Raw genomic sequence first — 14412 nt, forward strand, 5'->3', positions numbered from 1 at the left:
AAGAATAACATCAAACCTGTGCACAGAGACCTTTCAAGCCAGAAAAGGCTGGCAAGACATATTCGGGGGATTAATGAGAAGAATATGCAGCCAAGAATACTTCATCCAGCAAGGCTGTCACTCAGAATGGATGGAGACGACAAAGAGCTTCCAGGATTGACAGAAACTGAAAGAAGATGTGACCACCAAGCCAGCCCTGCAAGAAATAATAAGCAGGATTCCATAAAAGAAAAAAAAGAAAAAAAAAAAACGAGTACTATAGACCAGAAATTTACAGAGACAATCTATAGAAACTGGGACTTCACAGGCAATATGATGGCACTTAAATCATATCTTTCAATAGTCACTCTCAATGTGAACAGCCTAAAGCTCCCATGACAAGTCACAGGGTTGCAGGTTGGATGAAAACGCATGACCCTTCCACATACGATCTTCAAGAGATACCTAAAGATACCTCCAGACTGAAAGTGAAGAGATGGAGAACCATTTTTCATTCGAATGGACCTCAAAAGAAAGCTGGGGTAACAATTCTCATATCAGACAAATTAGATTTAAATCCCATACTGCAGTAAGAGATACAGAGGGACACTATATCATACTAAAGGGTCTATCCAACAAGAAATTCTAATGATTGTAAATACCTATGCCCCCAATATGGGAGCAGCCAACTACATAAGCAAACTGTAACTAAAATAAAGAATCATAGTGATAATAATACTTTAATAGTAGGAGACTTCAACACTTCACTCTCAGCAATGGAAAGATCATCTATGCAGAAGGTCAACAAAGAAACAAGACCTTGAATGACCTATTAGAACAGATGGACTTTATAGATATATATAAAACATCCCACCCTAAAACAACAGAATACACATTCTTCTCGAATGCACATGGAACTTTCTGCAGAATAGACCACATACTGGGTCACAAATCAGGTCTCAACTGTTACCAAAAGATTGAGATTATTCCCTGCATATTTTTAGACCATAATGCTTTGTAACTGGAACTCAATCACAAGAAAATTTTGGGAGGAATTCAAACACTTGGAAGTTAAAGACCATCCTGCTAAAGAAACTTTGGGTCAACCAGGAATTTAAAGAAGAACTTAAAGAATTCATGGAAACCAATGAGAATGAAAACACATTGGTCCAAAATTTACGGGATACTGCAGAGGCAGTCCTAAGCGGGAAATACATAGTCATCCAAGCCTCACTTTAAAAAGTAGAAAAATCCCAAATGCACAAGTAAACCTTACACCTAAAGGAGCTGGAGAAAGAACAACAAATAAAACATAAACCAAGCAAGAGATGAGAAATATTAGAGACTAGAGCAGAGATGAATGAAATAGAAGCCAGAAACACAGTAGAGGAGATCAATGAAACCAGAAGCTGGTTCATGGCAAGACTTAAGATTGATAAACCTCTGGCCAGACTTACCTCAAAGAAAAGAGAAAGGACCCAAATTAATAAAGTTATGAATGAGAGGGGAGAGATCACTACTAACACCAAGGAAATTTAAACAATTATTAGAAATTATTATCAGCAAAGACCCCATCAAAAAGGAGAATTACAGACAAATACCCGTGATGAACATGGATGCCAAAATACACAACAAAATCCTAGCCAATAGGATCCAACAGGATATTAAAAGGATTACCCATCACAACTAGGTGGGATTTATTCCTGGGATGCAATAGTGGTTCAACATTCCCAAATCAATCAATGTGATAGAACACATTAATAGAAGAAAAGACAACAACCATACGAATGTCTCAATTGATACAGAAAGAGCATTTGACAAAATACAGCATCCTTTCCTGATTAAAACTCTTCAGAGTATAGGGATAGAAGGAACATTCCTCAATTTCATAAAATCCATCTATGAAAAACCCACAGTGAATGTCAACCTCAATGGGGAAAAGCTGAGAGCCTTTCCCTTAAGATCAGGAACATGACAATGATGCCCATCTCGCCACTATTGTTTAATATAGTACAAGAAGTCCTAGCATCAGATATCAGACAACAAAAAGAAATAAAAGTTATTCAAATTGACAAAGAAGGAGTCAAACTCTCTCTCTTTGCAGATGACATGATATTTTATGTGGAAAACCCAAAAGACTTCACCCCCAAATTACTAGAATTCATATAGCAATTAAGTAATGTGGCAGGATACAAAATCAATGCACAGAAATCAGTTGCTTTCTTATACACTAACAACGCAATTGTAGAAAGAGAAATTAGAGAAACGATTCCATTTACAATAGCACCAAAAACCATAACATACCTCAGAATAAACCTAACCAAAGAGGTAAAGTTTCTATACTCTAGAAACTACAGAACACTTATGAAAGAAATTGAGGAAGACACAAAAAGATGGAAAAACACTCCATCCTCATGGTTTGGAAGAATAAACATTGTTAAAATGTTTATGTTACCCAGAGCAATCTACACTTTCAACACCATCCCTATTAAAATACCATTGACATTTTTCAAAAAGCTGGAACAACCAATCCTAAAATTTGTATGGAACCAGAAAAAAACACGAGTCCCCGTAGAAAAGTTGAAAAAGAAAAACAAACCTGGGGGCATCACTTTGCTTGATTTCATGGTATATTACAAAACTTAGATCACCAAAAATCATAGTATTGTCACAAAATCAGACACATCGATCAGTGGAACAAAACAGAGACTCTAGAAATGGACCCTCAAGGCCATGGTCAACTCCTCTTCGATGAATCAGGAGAAAATATCCAAAAGACAGTCTCTTCAATAAATGGTGCTGTGAAAATTGGACGGTTATGTACAGAAGAATGAAACTCAACCATTCTCTTACACCGTACACAAAGATAAATTAAAAATGGATGAAAGGCCTCAATGTGAAAAGATGGTGGAGGAGTACCAGACCCTATTCTAACCAGTCTCTGAAATTGAGCTGGATATCTACCAGACCACTCTGAACACCCACGAAATCAGCCTGAGATATAAGAAGATAGATCTGGATCTCTACAAACAGAATATCACAGGCAGTTGGTTTCAAGGTATGAAGCTGGGAACTATGATTCCGTGGGCAGACATCAGAGGATAAACAGAAGGGAGAGGGAGTCGAGCCACCGGGATCCTATACCCCCAGTGAGCGACAGCCTCCCATGCTAGGGACAGGGCACAGAGTCCTACCAGTAGTGACAGGGAAAGAACTTTAAGTCAGCTCCCCCAGATGGAAACCCAGAGCAACAGGGCCACACTTCTGAACTGGGGGCACTGGTGGTTTTAGAATCACAAAAGGCAGAGATGAGCCCCGACCTGGAGGTGAGGACTGGGAGAGCTGCTGAGGGGCACACAACCCAGGAAGCTGCAGTTTATAGCACCACAGACAGAAACGGAGTTAGTGTTGCCAGGAGAGCTCACTGAAGAACAAACTGCAATCTCTCTGCTCTGAGGCAGAGGGTTGGAAACAATCTCTTCTACTCTGACTCTCAGAAGAGACGTGGAAAGTCACCAAGGAAAGCCAAAAGAGAACAAAAGCCCCAAAAAACCAGTTTCCACTGAGCCGATCCCCCACCACCAGGGAAGGACATCTCTGCCCAAACAGGGTTGCCTGATAACAGCTCGGCAGGCCCCTACCCCAGAAGACAAGCTGGGAAAACAATAGGCCAGCAACCCTAAGGTCCCTAGAAAACAGGTGCATCTTGCTTGGGTTCTGGTCAATAATTTGGACTCTATATATTCCCTCAACCACCCCTCCACAGAATGAATAGGAGGAGGAACCCCCAAAATAGGAAAGAATCAGAGAATATGACTTATGCCACTGATTTGAAAACGGATGCAGATATAACCAAAATGTCGGAGATGGAATTCAGGCTAGCAATTGTGAAGACGATAGTTAGAATGGAGAAATCGATTAATGGCAACATAGAGTCTCTAAGGGCAGAAATGAAAGCTGAATTGGCAGAACTTAAAAATGTTTTCAATGAGAACCAATCTAATTAGATACTCTAACAGCTAGGGTAGGCAAGGAAGAAGAATGAATTGGTGATCTAGAAGACCAAGTGATAGAAAAGAAGGGAAAGGAGAAGGGCAGGGAGAAACAACTCAAAATCCATGAAAATAGAATCAGAGAAATAAGTGACACCATGAAACTTTCCAATGTCAGAATTATTGGGATCCCTGAGTTGGGGGAGATGGAGAGAGGACTAGAAGATATATTTGAGCAAATCGTACCTGAGAACTTCCCCAATCTGGGGAATGAAACAAACATTTGTGTCCTAGAAGAAGAGAGGAGCCCCCCATCCAAGATCAAGGAAAACAAGTCAACACTCCGGCATGTAATAGGAAAACTCGCAAATCTTAGAACCAAGGAAACCATCTTAAGGGCAGTTAGGTGGAAGAGATCCCTTACGTACAGAGGGAGGAATATCAGAATAACGTCAGACCTATCCACAGAGACCTGGCAAGCCAGAAAGGCCTGGCAAGACATATTCAGGGTACTAAACGAGAAGAACGTGCAGCCAAGAATACTTTATCTGCTAAGGCTGTCATTTAGAATGCTTGGAGAGATGTAGAGCTTCCACGACCAGCAGAAACTGAAAGACAATGTGACCACTAAGCCGGCCCTGCAAGAAATATTAAGGGGGTTCTATAAAAGGAGAAAGACCCCAAGACTGATAAACAACAGAAATTTACAGGGACAATCTATAAAAACAAGGTCTTCACAGGCAACATGATGACAATTAATTCATATCTTTGAAAAATCACTCTCAACGTGAACAGCCTAAATGCTCCCATAAAACGGCACAGGGTTGGACATTGGATAAAAAGACAGGACCCATCCATATGCTGCCTACAAGAGACTCACTTTGAACCTAAAGACACATCCAGACTGGAAGTGAAGGGATGGATATTCATCTTCCATTCCAGCGGACCACAAAAGAAAGCTGGGTAGCAATTCTTATATCAGACAAATTAGATTTTAAACTAAAGACTGTAGTTAGACACAGAAGGACACTATATCATTCTTAAAGGGTCTATCCAACAAAAAGATCTAACAATTGTAAATATCTATGCCCCCAACATGGGAGTAGCCATCTACATGAGCCAACTGTTAACCAAAATAAAGAGTTATATTGATAACAATACTTTAATTGTAGGAGACCTCAATACTCCACTCTCAGCAATAGACAGATCATCTAAGCAGAAAAATCAACAAAGAAACAAGAGCTTTGAATGATCAACTGGACAAGTTGGACTTCATAGATATATACAGAACAGTCCACCCTAAAAGAACAGAATACACATTCTTCTCGAGTGCACATGGAACTTTCTCCAGAATAGACCACATACTGGTCACAAATCAGGTCTCAACCGATACCAAAAGATTGAGATTATTCCCTGCATATTCTCAGACCACAATGCTCTAAAACTGGAACTCAGTCACAAGAAAAAATTTGGCAGAAATTCAAACACTTGGAAGCTAAAGACCACTCTGCTCAAGAACGTTTGAGTCAACCAAGAAATCAAAGATCTTAAACAATTCATGGAAGCCAATGAGAAAGAAAACTCATCAGTCCAAAACCTATGGGATACTGCATAGGGGACCTAAGGGGGAAATACATAGCCATCCAAGCCTCACTCAAAAAAATAGAGAAATCCCGAATTCACCAGCTAACTTTACACCTTAAAGAACTAGAGAAAAAGCAACAAACGATGCCTAAGCCACGCATTAGAAGAGAAATAATTAAGATTAGAGCAGAGATGGGGCGCCTGGGTGGCTCAGTTGGTTAAGCGACTGCCTTCAGCTCAGGTCATGATCCCAGGGTCCTGGGATTGAGCCCCACATCGGGCTCTCTGCTCAGCCGGAAGCCTGCTTCTTCCTCTCCCACTCCCCCTGCTTGTGTTCCCTCTCATGCTGTCTCTCTCTCTCTCTCTCTCTCCCTGTCAATTAAATAAATAAAATCTTTAAAAAAAAAAAGTTTAGAGCAGAGATCAATGAATTAGAAACCAGAAACCCAGTAGATCAGATCAATGAAACTAGAAGCTGGTTCTTTGAAAGAATTATTAAGATCGATAAACCACTGGACAGACTTATCTAAACGTCCAGAGGAAGTTCCCAAATTAATAAAATTATGACTGAAAGGGGAGAGATCACGACTAACACTAAGAAAGTAGGAAGAATTATTAGAAATTATTATCAACAATTATATGCCAATAAACTGAGCCACCTGGATGAAATGGATGCCTTCCTGGAAACCTATAAACTGCCAAGACTGAAACAGGAATATATTCACAACCTGAATAAGCCAATAACCAGTTACGAAATTGAAGCAGTGATCAAAAACCTCCCCAAAAACAAGAGTCCAGGGCCTGATGGATTCCCTGGGGAATTCTACCAAACATTCAAAGAAGAAATAATACCTACTCTCCCAAAGCTGTTTCAAAAAATAGAAACAGAAGGAAAGCTTCCAGGCTCATTCTATGAGGCCAGCATTTCCTTAATCCCCTAACCAGGCAAAGACCCCATCAAAAAGGAGAATTGATGACTATGGATTCCAAAATCCTCAACAAAATCCCAGGTAGTAGGATCCAACAATACACAAAAAGAATCAATCACCACGACCAAGTGGGATTTATCCCCGGGATGCCAGGGTGTTTCAACATTTGCAAATCAATCAATGTGATAGAACACATTAATAAGAGGAGGGAGAAGAACCATATGGTCCTCTCAATTGATGCAGAAAAGGCAGTTGACAAAATACAGCATCCTTTCCTGATTAAAACTCTTCAGAGTATAGGGATAGAGGGAACATTCCTCAAGTTCATAAAATTCATCTATAAAAAACCCACAACGAATATCATCCTCAATGGGGAAAAGCTGAGAGCCTTTCCCTTATGATCTGGAACACGTCAAGGATGCCCACTCTTGCCACTATTATTCAACATAGTATTGGATGTCAGACAACAAAATGAAATACGCGGTATTCAAATTGGCAAAGAAGAAGTCAAACTCTCTCTCTTCGCAGATGACATGATACTTTATGTGGAAAATTCAAAAGACTTCACCCCCAAATTACTAGAACTCATCCAGCAATTCAGTAACGTGGCAGGATACAAAATCAATGCACAGAAATCAGTTGTTTTCTTGTACACTAACAATGCAACTGTAGAAAGAGAAACTAGAGAAAGGATTCCGCAGCAAAGGAAACAGTCAACAAAACAAAGAGGCAACCCACATAATGGGAGAAGATATTTGCAAATGTCATTACAGATGAAAGGCTGGTATCCAAGGTCTATAAAGAACTTATCAAACTCAACCCAAAAAAAAACAGATAATCCAGCCAAAAATCAGGCAGAAGACATGAACACACACTTCTCCAAAGAAGACTTACAAATGGCTAACAGACACATGAAAAAATGTTGAACATTATTAGCCATCAGGGAAATTCAAATCAAAACCATATTGAGATACAACCTTACACTAGTTACAATGGCAAAATTTAACAGGACATGAAAAAACAAATATTGATGAAGGTGTGGAGAAAGGGGAACCCTCTTACACTGCTGGTGAGATTGCTAGCTGCTACAGCCCCTTTAGAAAACAGTATGGTGGTTGCTCTAAAAGTTAAAAATAGAGCTACCGTATGACCCAGCAATGGCACTACTGGGTATTTACCCCAAAGTTGCATATGTAGTGAAAAGAGGGGTCACATGCACCCCAATGTTCATAGCAGCTATGCCCATAATATTCAAACTGTGGAAGGAGCTGAGATTCCCCTAAACAGATGAATGGATAAAGACGATGTCGTCCATATATACATTGGATTATTACTCAGCCAGCAGAAAGGATGAATACCCACCATTTGCATTGACATGAATGGAAATGGAGGGTATTATGCTATGTGAAATAAGTAAAGCAGAGAAGACAATTATCATATGGTTTCATTCATATGTGGAACATAAGGAATAGCATGGAGGACATTAGGAGAAGGAAGGGAAATGGAAGGTCGGGAAATCAGAGGGGGAGACCAACCATGAGAGACTATGGACTCCAGGAAACAATCTGAGGGTTTCACTGGGGAGGGGTGTGGGGAGATGGGGTAACCAGGTGATGGGTATTAAGGAGGGCATGTGTTGTAATGAGCACTGGGTGTTATATGCAAACAATGAATCATTGAACAAAACATCAAATAAGAATGATGTACTGTATGGTGACTAACATAACATAATAAAAAAAATTTAGGGCGCCTGGGTAGCTCAGTCGTTAAGCGGCTGCCTTCGGCTCAGGTCATGATCCCAGAGTCCTGGGATCGAGTCCCACATCAGGCTCCCTGCTCAGCGGGAAGCCTGCTTCTCCCTCTCCCACTCCCCCTGCTTGTGTTCCTGCTCTCGCTGTCTCTGTCAAATAAATAAATAAAATCTTAAAAATAAATAAATAAATAAATAAATAAATAAATAAATAAATAAATAAAATTTAAAAAGAGTGAGAAAAAAGAAAGGATCTAAAATAATAAAATCATGAATGAAAGTGGACACATCCTCACCAACACCAAGAAATACAATTTTAAGAACTTGTTATGATCACCTATATGCCAAAATATTAGGCATTATAGAAGAAATGGATGCATTCCTAGAAACATAAAAACTACCAAAAGTGAAACAGGAAGAAATTGAAAACCTGAAGAGACCCATAACTAGCAATGAAATTGAAGCAATAATCAAAACTGTGCCAACAAACAAGAGTCCAGGACCAGATGGCTTCCCAGGGGAATTCTAACAAACATTCAAAGAAGAACTAATACCTATTCTTCTGAAGCTGATTCAAAAAATAGAAGTGGAAAGAAAACTACCAAACTCGGTTCTATGAGGCCAACATTACCTTGATCCCAAAACCAGACTACCCCACCAAAAATGAGAATTACAAACGAATATGTCCGATGAATATGGGTGCCAAAATTCTCACCAAGATATGAGCCAAGAGGATCCAACACTGCATTAGAAGGATTATTCACCCAAACCAAGGGGGACTTAATCCTGGGCTGCAAGGGTGGTTCAACACTCACAAATCAATAATCATCATACATCACATTAATAGAAGAAAGGATAAAAAAAATACAATCCTTTCAATTGATGCCAAAATAGTTTTTGAAAAAATACAGCATTTTTTGTGATTTAAATTCTCCACAGTGTAGGGATAGAGAGAACATAACTCAATATCATAAAAGCCATCAATGAAAAGTCCACAGCTTATATCACTCTCAATGGGGAAAAACTGAGAGCTTTTCCCTAGGTCAGGAATGTGACAAGAATGCCCACTCTCACCACTGTCATTCAACATAGTACTAGAAGTCCTGGCATCAGAAATCAGACAACAAAAAGTAATAAAAGGTATTCAAATTGGCAAAGAAGAAGTCAATTTCTCACTCTTTGCAGATGACATGATACATTATGTGGAAAATCCAAAATACACCAACACAAAATTGTTGGAACTCATACAGGAATTTAGCATAGTGACAGGATATAAAATCAATGCACAGTAATCAGTTGCATTTCTATACACTAACAATGAGACTGAAGAAAGAGAAATTAAGTAATTGATTTTATTAACAATTGCACTAATAAACATAAGTTACCTTGGAATAATCCTAACCAAAGAGGTAAAGGATCTATACTCTAAAAACTACAGAACACATATGAAAGAATTGAGGAAGACACAGAGAAATGGAAAAAGCATTCCATGCTCATGAATTGCAAGAATAAATATTAAAATTTCTATGCTACCCAGAACAAACTACACATTTAATGCAATCCCTGTCGATATACATTTCCACAGTCTTTGAACAAATAACCCTAAATTTGTCTGGAACCCAAAAAGAACCGGAATAGCCAGAGGAGTGTTAAAAAAAGATATCCAAAGCTGATGGCATCACAATCCCGGACTTCAAGCTATATTATGAAGCTGTAATCGTCAAGACAGTATGATACCAGCATAAAAACAGACACATAGATCAATGGAACAGAATAAAGACCACAGAAATGGGCCCTCAACTCTATGGTCAACTCATCTTCCACAAAGCAGGAAAAAATATGCAATGGAAAAGAGACTGTCTCTTCACCAACAAATGGTGCTGGGAAAATTGGACAGCCACATGTAGAAGAATGAAACTGGACTGTTTTCTTACACCGTACAGAAACATAAATTCAAAACCGATGAAAGATCTAAATATGAGACAGGAATGCATCAAAATTCTAGAGGAGAACACAGTCAACAACTCTTCAACCTCGGCCACAGCAACTGCTTGCTATACACATCTGCCAAGGCAAGGGAAACAAAGTCAAAAATGAGCTATTGGGACATCATCATGATAAAAACTTCTGCACAGCAAAGGAAAGTCAACAAAACCAAAAGACAACCAACAGAATGGGAGAAGATGTTTTCAAATGACATATCAGATAAAGGGCTTTACTCCAAGATCTATAAAGAACTTCTCAAACTCAACACCCCAAAACAATTAATCCAGTCAAGAAATGGGCAGAAGACATGAACAGACATTTCTCCAAAGAACACATAAAAATGGCCAACAGACACTTGAGAAAATGCTCCACATCACTTGTCATCAGGGAAATTCAAATCATAACCCTAATGAGATATCACCTTACACCAGTTAGAATGACTAAATTTAACAAGACAGGAAACAACATATGTTGGTGAGGGTGTGGAGAAAGGGGAACCCTCTTACACTCTTAGTGGGAATGCAAGCTGGTACAGCCACTCTGGAAAACAGTATGGAGGTTCCTCAAGAATTTAAAAATAGAGCTACCCTAAGGCCCAGCAATTTTACTACTAGGTATGTACACCAAAGATACAAATGTATTGAGCCTAAGGGGCACTTGTACTCCAATGTTTTGAATAGAAATATCCACAATAGATGAACTGTGGAGGTGCTGAGATTTCCTTCAACGATGAATCATAAAGAAGATGTGGTATATACATACACGATGGAATATTACACAGCCATCAGAAAGGATGAATACTTACTATTTACATCGATGTGGATAGAACTGGAGGGTTCTGCTGAGTGGAATAAGTCGATCAGAGAAGGCCATTATCATATGGTTTCACTCATTTGTGGAATATAAGAAGCAGGGCAGAGGATCATAGGGGAAGGGAGGGAAAACTGAATGGGGAGTCATCAGAGAGGGAGAAAAGACATGAGACACTCTTAACTATAGGAAACAAATAGGGTTGCTGGAGGGGAGGTTGGCGTGGTGATAGGGTCATTGCATGATGGGCATTAAGGAGGGCATGTGATGTGATGAGCACTTGTGTGTTATACACAACTGATGAATTGTTGAACTCTACATCTGAAACTAATGGTGTACTCTATGTTCGCTAATTAAATTTAAATTTAAAATAAAAAGAAAAGATCAATGAAACCAGGAGGTGGGTCTTTGAAAAATATTAACAAAATTGATAAACCCCTAGCCAGACTTATCAAAAAGAAAAAAAAAAGAAAGCAAATAAATAAAATAATGAATGAGAGAAGAGAAATCACAACCAACACCACAGAAATACAAACAATTATAAGAGAATATTATGAAAAATTATATGGTAACAAATTGGGCAATTTCAAGAAATGGATAAATTCCTCAAAACTTCTAAACTACCAAAGCTGAAACAAGAAGAAAACATGAGCCATAACCAACAAAAAAATAACTGAAACAGTAATCAAACATTGAGCAACAAACAGAAGTCTAGGGCCAGATGACCACAGCTGAATTCTACCAAACATTTCAAGAAAAGTTAAGGGGATCCGAACAATGGCTGCCCCAGTGCAGCAGGCAGCCCACGTTGGTGGCCCACTCATGCTGCCACAGGACTCTGCTGGGAGGTGGGACATCATGCTCACTTACTGGGGCACCCTGCACAGGGATGGCCAGCAAGAGTGGGGGCCAGTGCTTGTGTTTGCCATCTGGGCATTGGTACAGCCCTCTACTGCTGGCCTTCCTGTGCTGCCAAGAAGTGGCATTTGGGAGGGTGTGCTGCAGAGTTGGCTCCAGGCAGAGCTGGGCGCCAGGTCCCATGTGAGTGTGCCCCCACCCACACGTGCCATGGCCTCCTGGAGCATGGCCTACTGCTTGCAACAGGACACCACGTACCCCATGTTCCCACAGTACTTTGCCACCCCGTGATGCCCGACTGTGGAGACAAACTCTGTTGCTCATTCCTCATCCACTGCTGAGTGAGACAGAGACCAACATGTGGAACTCACAGTGCCAGGAGACTTTCTTGCAGCGGCACTTGAGACCCAACTGGCACCCAGCCAGCGTGACACAGCTGGTGAAGCAGATGCCCACCTAGTGGTCATTGTGGCCTGGGGCTGAGATGGGTGTATGGGAGAAGCACCACAAGCCCCTGAAGGTGTACTGTGAGGTGGAACAGATGCCCATCTATGTGGTATGCAGCTGCTTCTGCAAGCCCACCAGCCAAGCATGCTGCAGCTCAAGAAAGTGGTGGAGGGCTTAAAGGAGCAAGCAAATCCAAAACCAGCTGGACCACCTGAAAAGACTGGAAGACTTAAAGAAGAGGCGCTGGGCACAGGGGGAGCAGACACAAGCTGAACTCTTGAGCCTGAACCAGATGGAGAGGGAGATCATCTCGAAGTTTGAGCAGCTCTCTCACTCCTTGAAGCATCATGAGTATCGCCTCCTGGCCCACCTTGAGGAGCTAGATTTGGCTATCTAAAACAGCATCAATGGTGCCAACACCAGATCTCCTGTAATGTCTCCCACCCGAGTAGCCTGATCACCCAGCTGGAAGCGAAGCAGCAGCAGCCTACCAGGGAGCTCTTACAGGACATCAGGGACACATTGAGCAGACCTGAAAGAATCGGGATCCCTGAACCCTGAATCACACCTCCAGAACTCAGTGTGCAGAAAAGGTGGAGTAATTTTGGCCCCCCAGGATGGATTCTGGGCAGTGTCCTTGTGGCATGGGAAAGAATACTGGCCTCTTACCTCAATGACTGCCCTCCCCCAGGGGACTCTTCTCCAGTGGGTAAGGAATTTCTTGGACTATGATGCTGGTGAGGTCTCCTACAACATGACAGGCAGGTGTCACAACTTTACTTTCTCTCAGGGTACTTTCTGTGGGCCTGTCCAGCCGTAATTCAGTCTGAGTTCCTTGAGAGGGAAGAGTACAGCCCCTCTCATCTGCCATATGAGTGGGACCTATGGGTTTTCTGGCCATGTAGGCAATCATGCTCATTCCATAGAGACCTCATGTTGACGAGGTGAACTCGGGCCAAAAGGGCTGTTGGCCATAATCTGACCTCAGGCATAAGGCGCCTTATTGCCTCGCCACTCCCTGTTCATCACAGCTGGATATACTTACCACTTTCCATGCCCCTAAGGTGGGAGAAAAGAGGTCCACGTTCTCTATTATTCTTTCCCTTCCCATGCAAATTGTGAGATGTAATGAGATGTATCAAGATTGCCCAGAAATAAAAGCCGGATGACCAAAATACATACGTACGTACATATGTACATACATAAAGAAGAGTTAATACCTATTCTTCTCAAACCATTTCAAAACATAGAAATGGAAGGAAAACTTCCAAACTCATTCTAAGAGGCCATCATTACCCTGATTCCTAAACCAGACAAAGACCCCACTAAAAAAGAGAACTACAGGCCAATATCTCTGCTGAACAAGGATGCAAAACTTCTCAAGATACTAGCTGATAGGATCCAACAGTACATTAAAAGAATCACTCATGACGATCAAGTAAGATTTATTCCTGGGTTGAAAGATGGGTTCAATATTCACTAATCAATCAGTGTGATGCACCACATTAATAAAAGAAAGAAGAAAGGTGATCTTCTCAATAGATGCAGAGAAAAGCATTTGAAAAAGTACAGCATCCATTCTTGGTAAAAACCCTCAACAAAGTAGGCATAGAGGGAAAGTACCTCAACGTCATAAAGTTTATATATGAAAAACCCACAGCTAATATCATCCTCAATGGGGACAAAATGAGAGCTTTTCTTCTATGGTCAGGAAGAAGACAGGGATGTCCACTTTCACCATTGTTATTTAATATAGTACTGAAAGTCTTATCTTCAGCAGTCAGCCAACAAAAGTAAATAAGTCATCCAAATCAGCAAGGAAGGAGTCAAATTTTCACTTTTTGCAAGCATGATATTCTATGTAGAAAACCCAACAGACCACCAAAAAAATTGCCAGATCTGATAAGCAAATTCAATAAAGTTGCAGGATACAAAATCAATGTACAGAAATCTGTTGTATTTCTGTACACCAATAATGAACCAGCATTGTTCACAGAGCTAGAGAAAATAATCATAAAACTTGTCTGGAACCACAAAAGACCCAAATAACTAAAGCAACCTTGAAAAAGAAAATCAA

At 40.5% G+C, this 14412-nt stretch overlaps 1 pseudogene; it reads left to right on the forward strand.

Annotated features, from left to right (window-relative positions):
* Positions 1–12098: 12098 nt before the first annotated feature.
* Positions 12099–13067, forward strand: LOC110582190 (annotated as a pseudogene).
* Positions 13068–14412: the final 1345 nt, after the last annotated feature.

This window comes from Neomonachus schauinslandi, chromosome X, assembly GCF_002201575.2.
Source record: "Neomonachus schauinslandi chromosome X, ASM220157v2, whole genome shotgun sequence".
Lineage (NCBI taxonomy): Eukaryota > Metazoa > Chordata > Mammalia > Carnivora > Phocidae > Neomonachus > Neomonachus schauinslandi.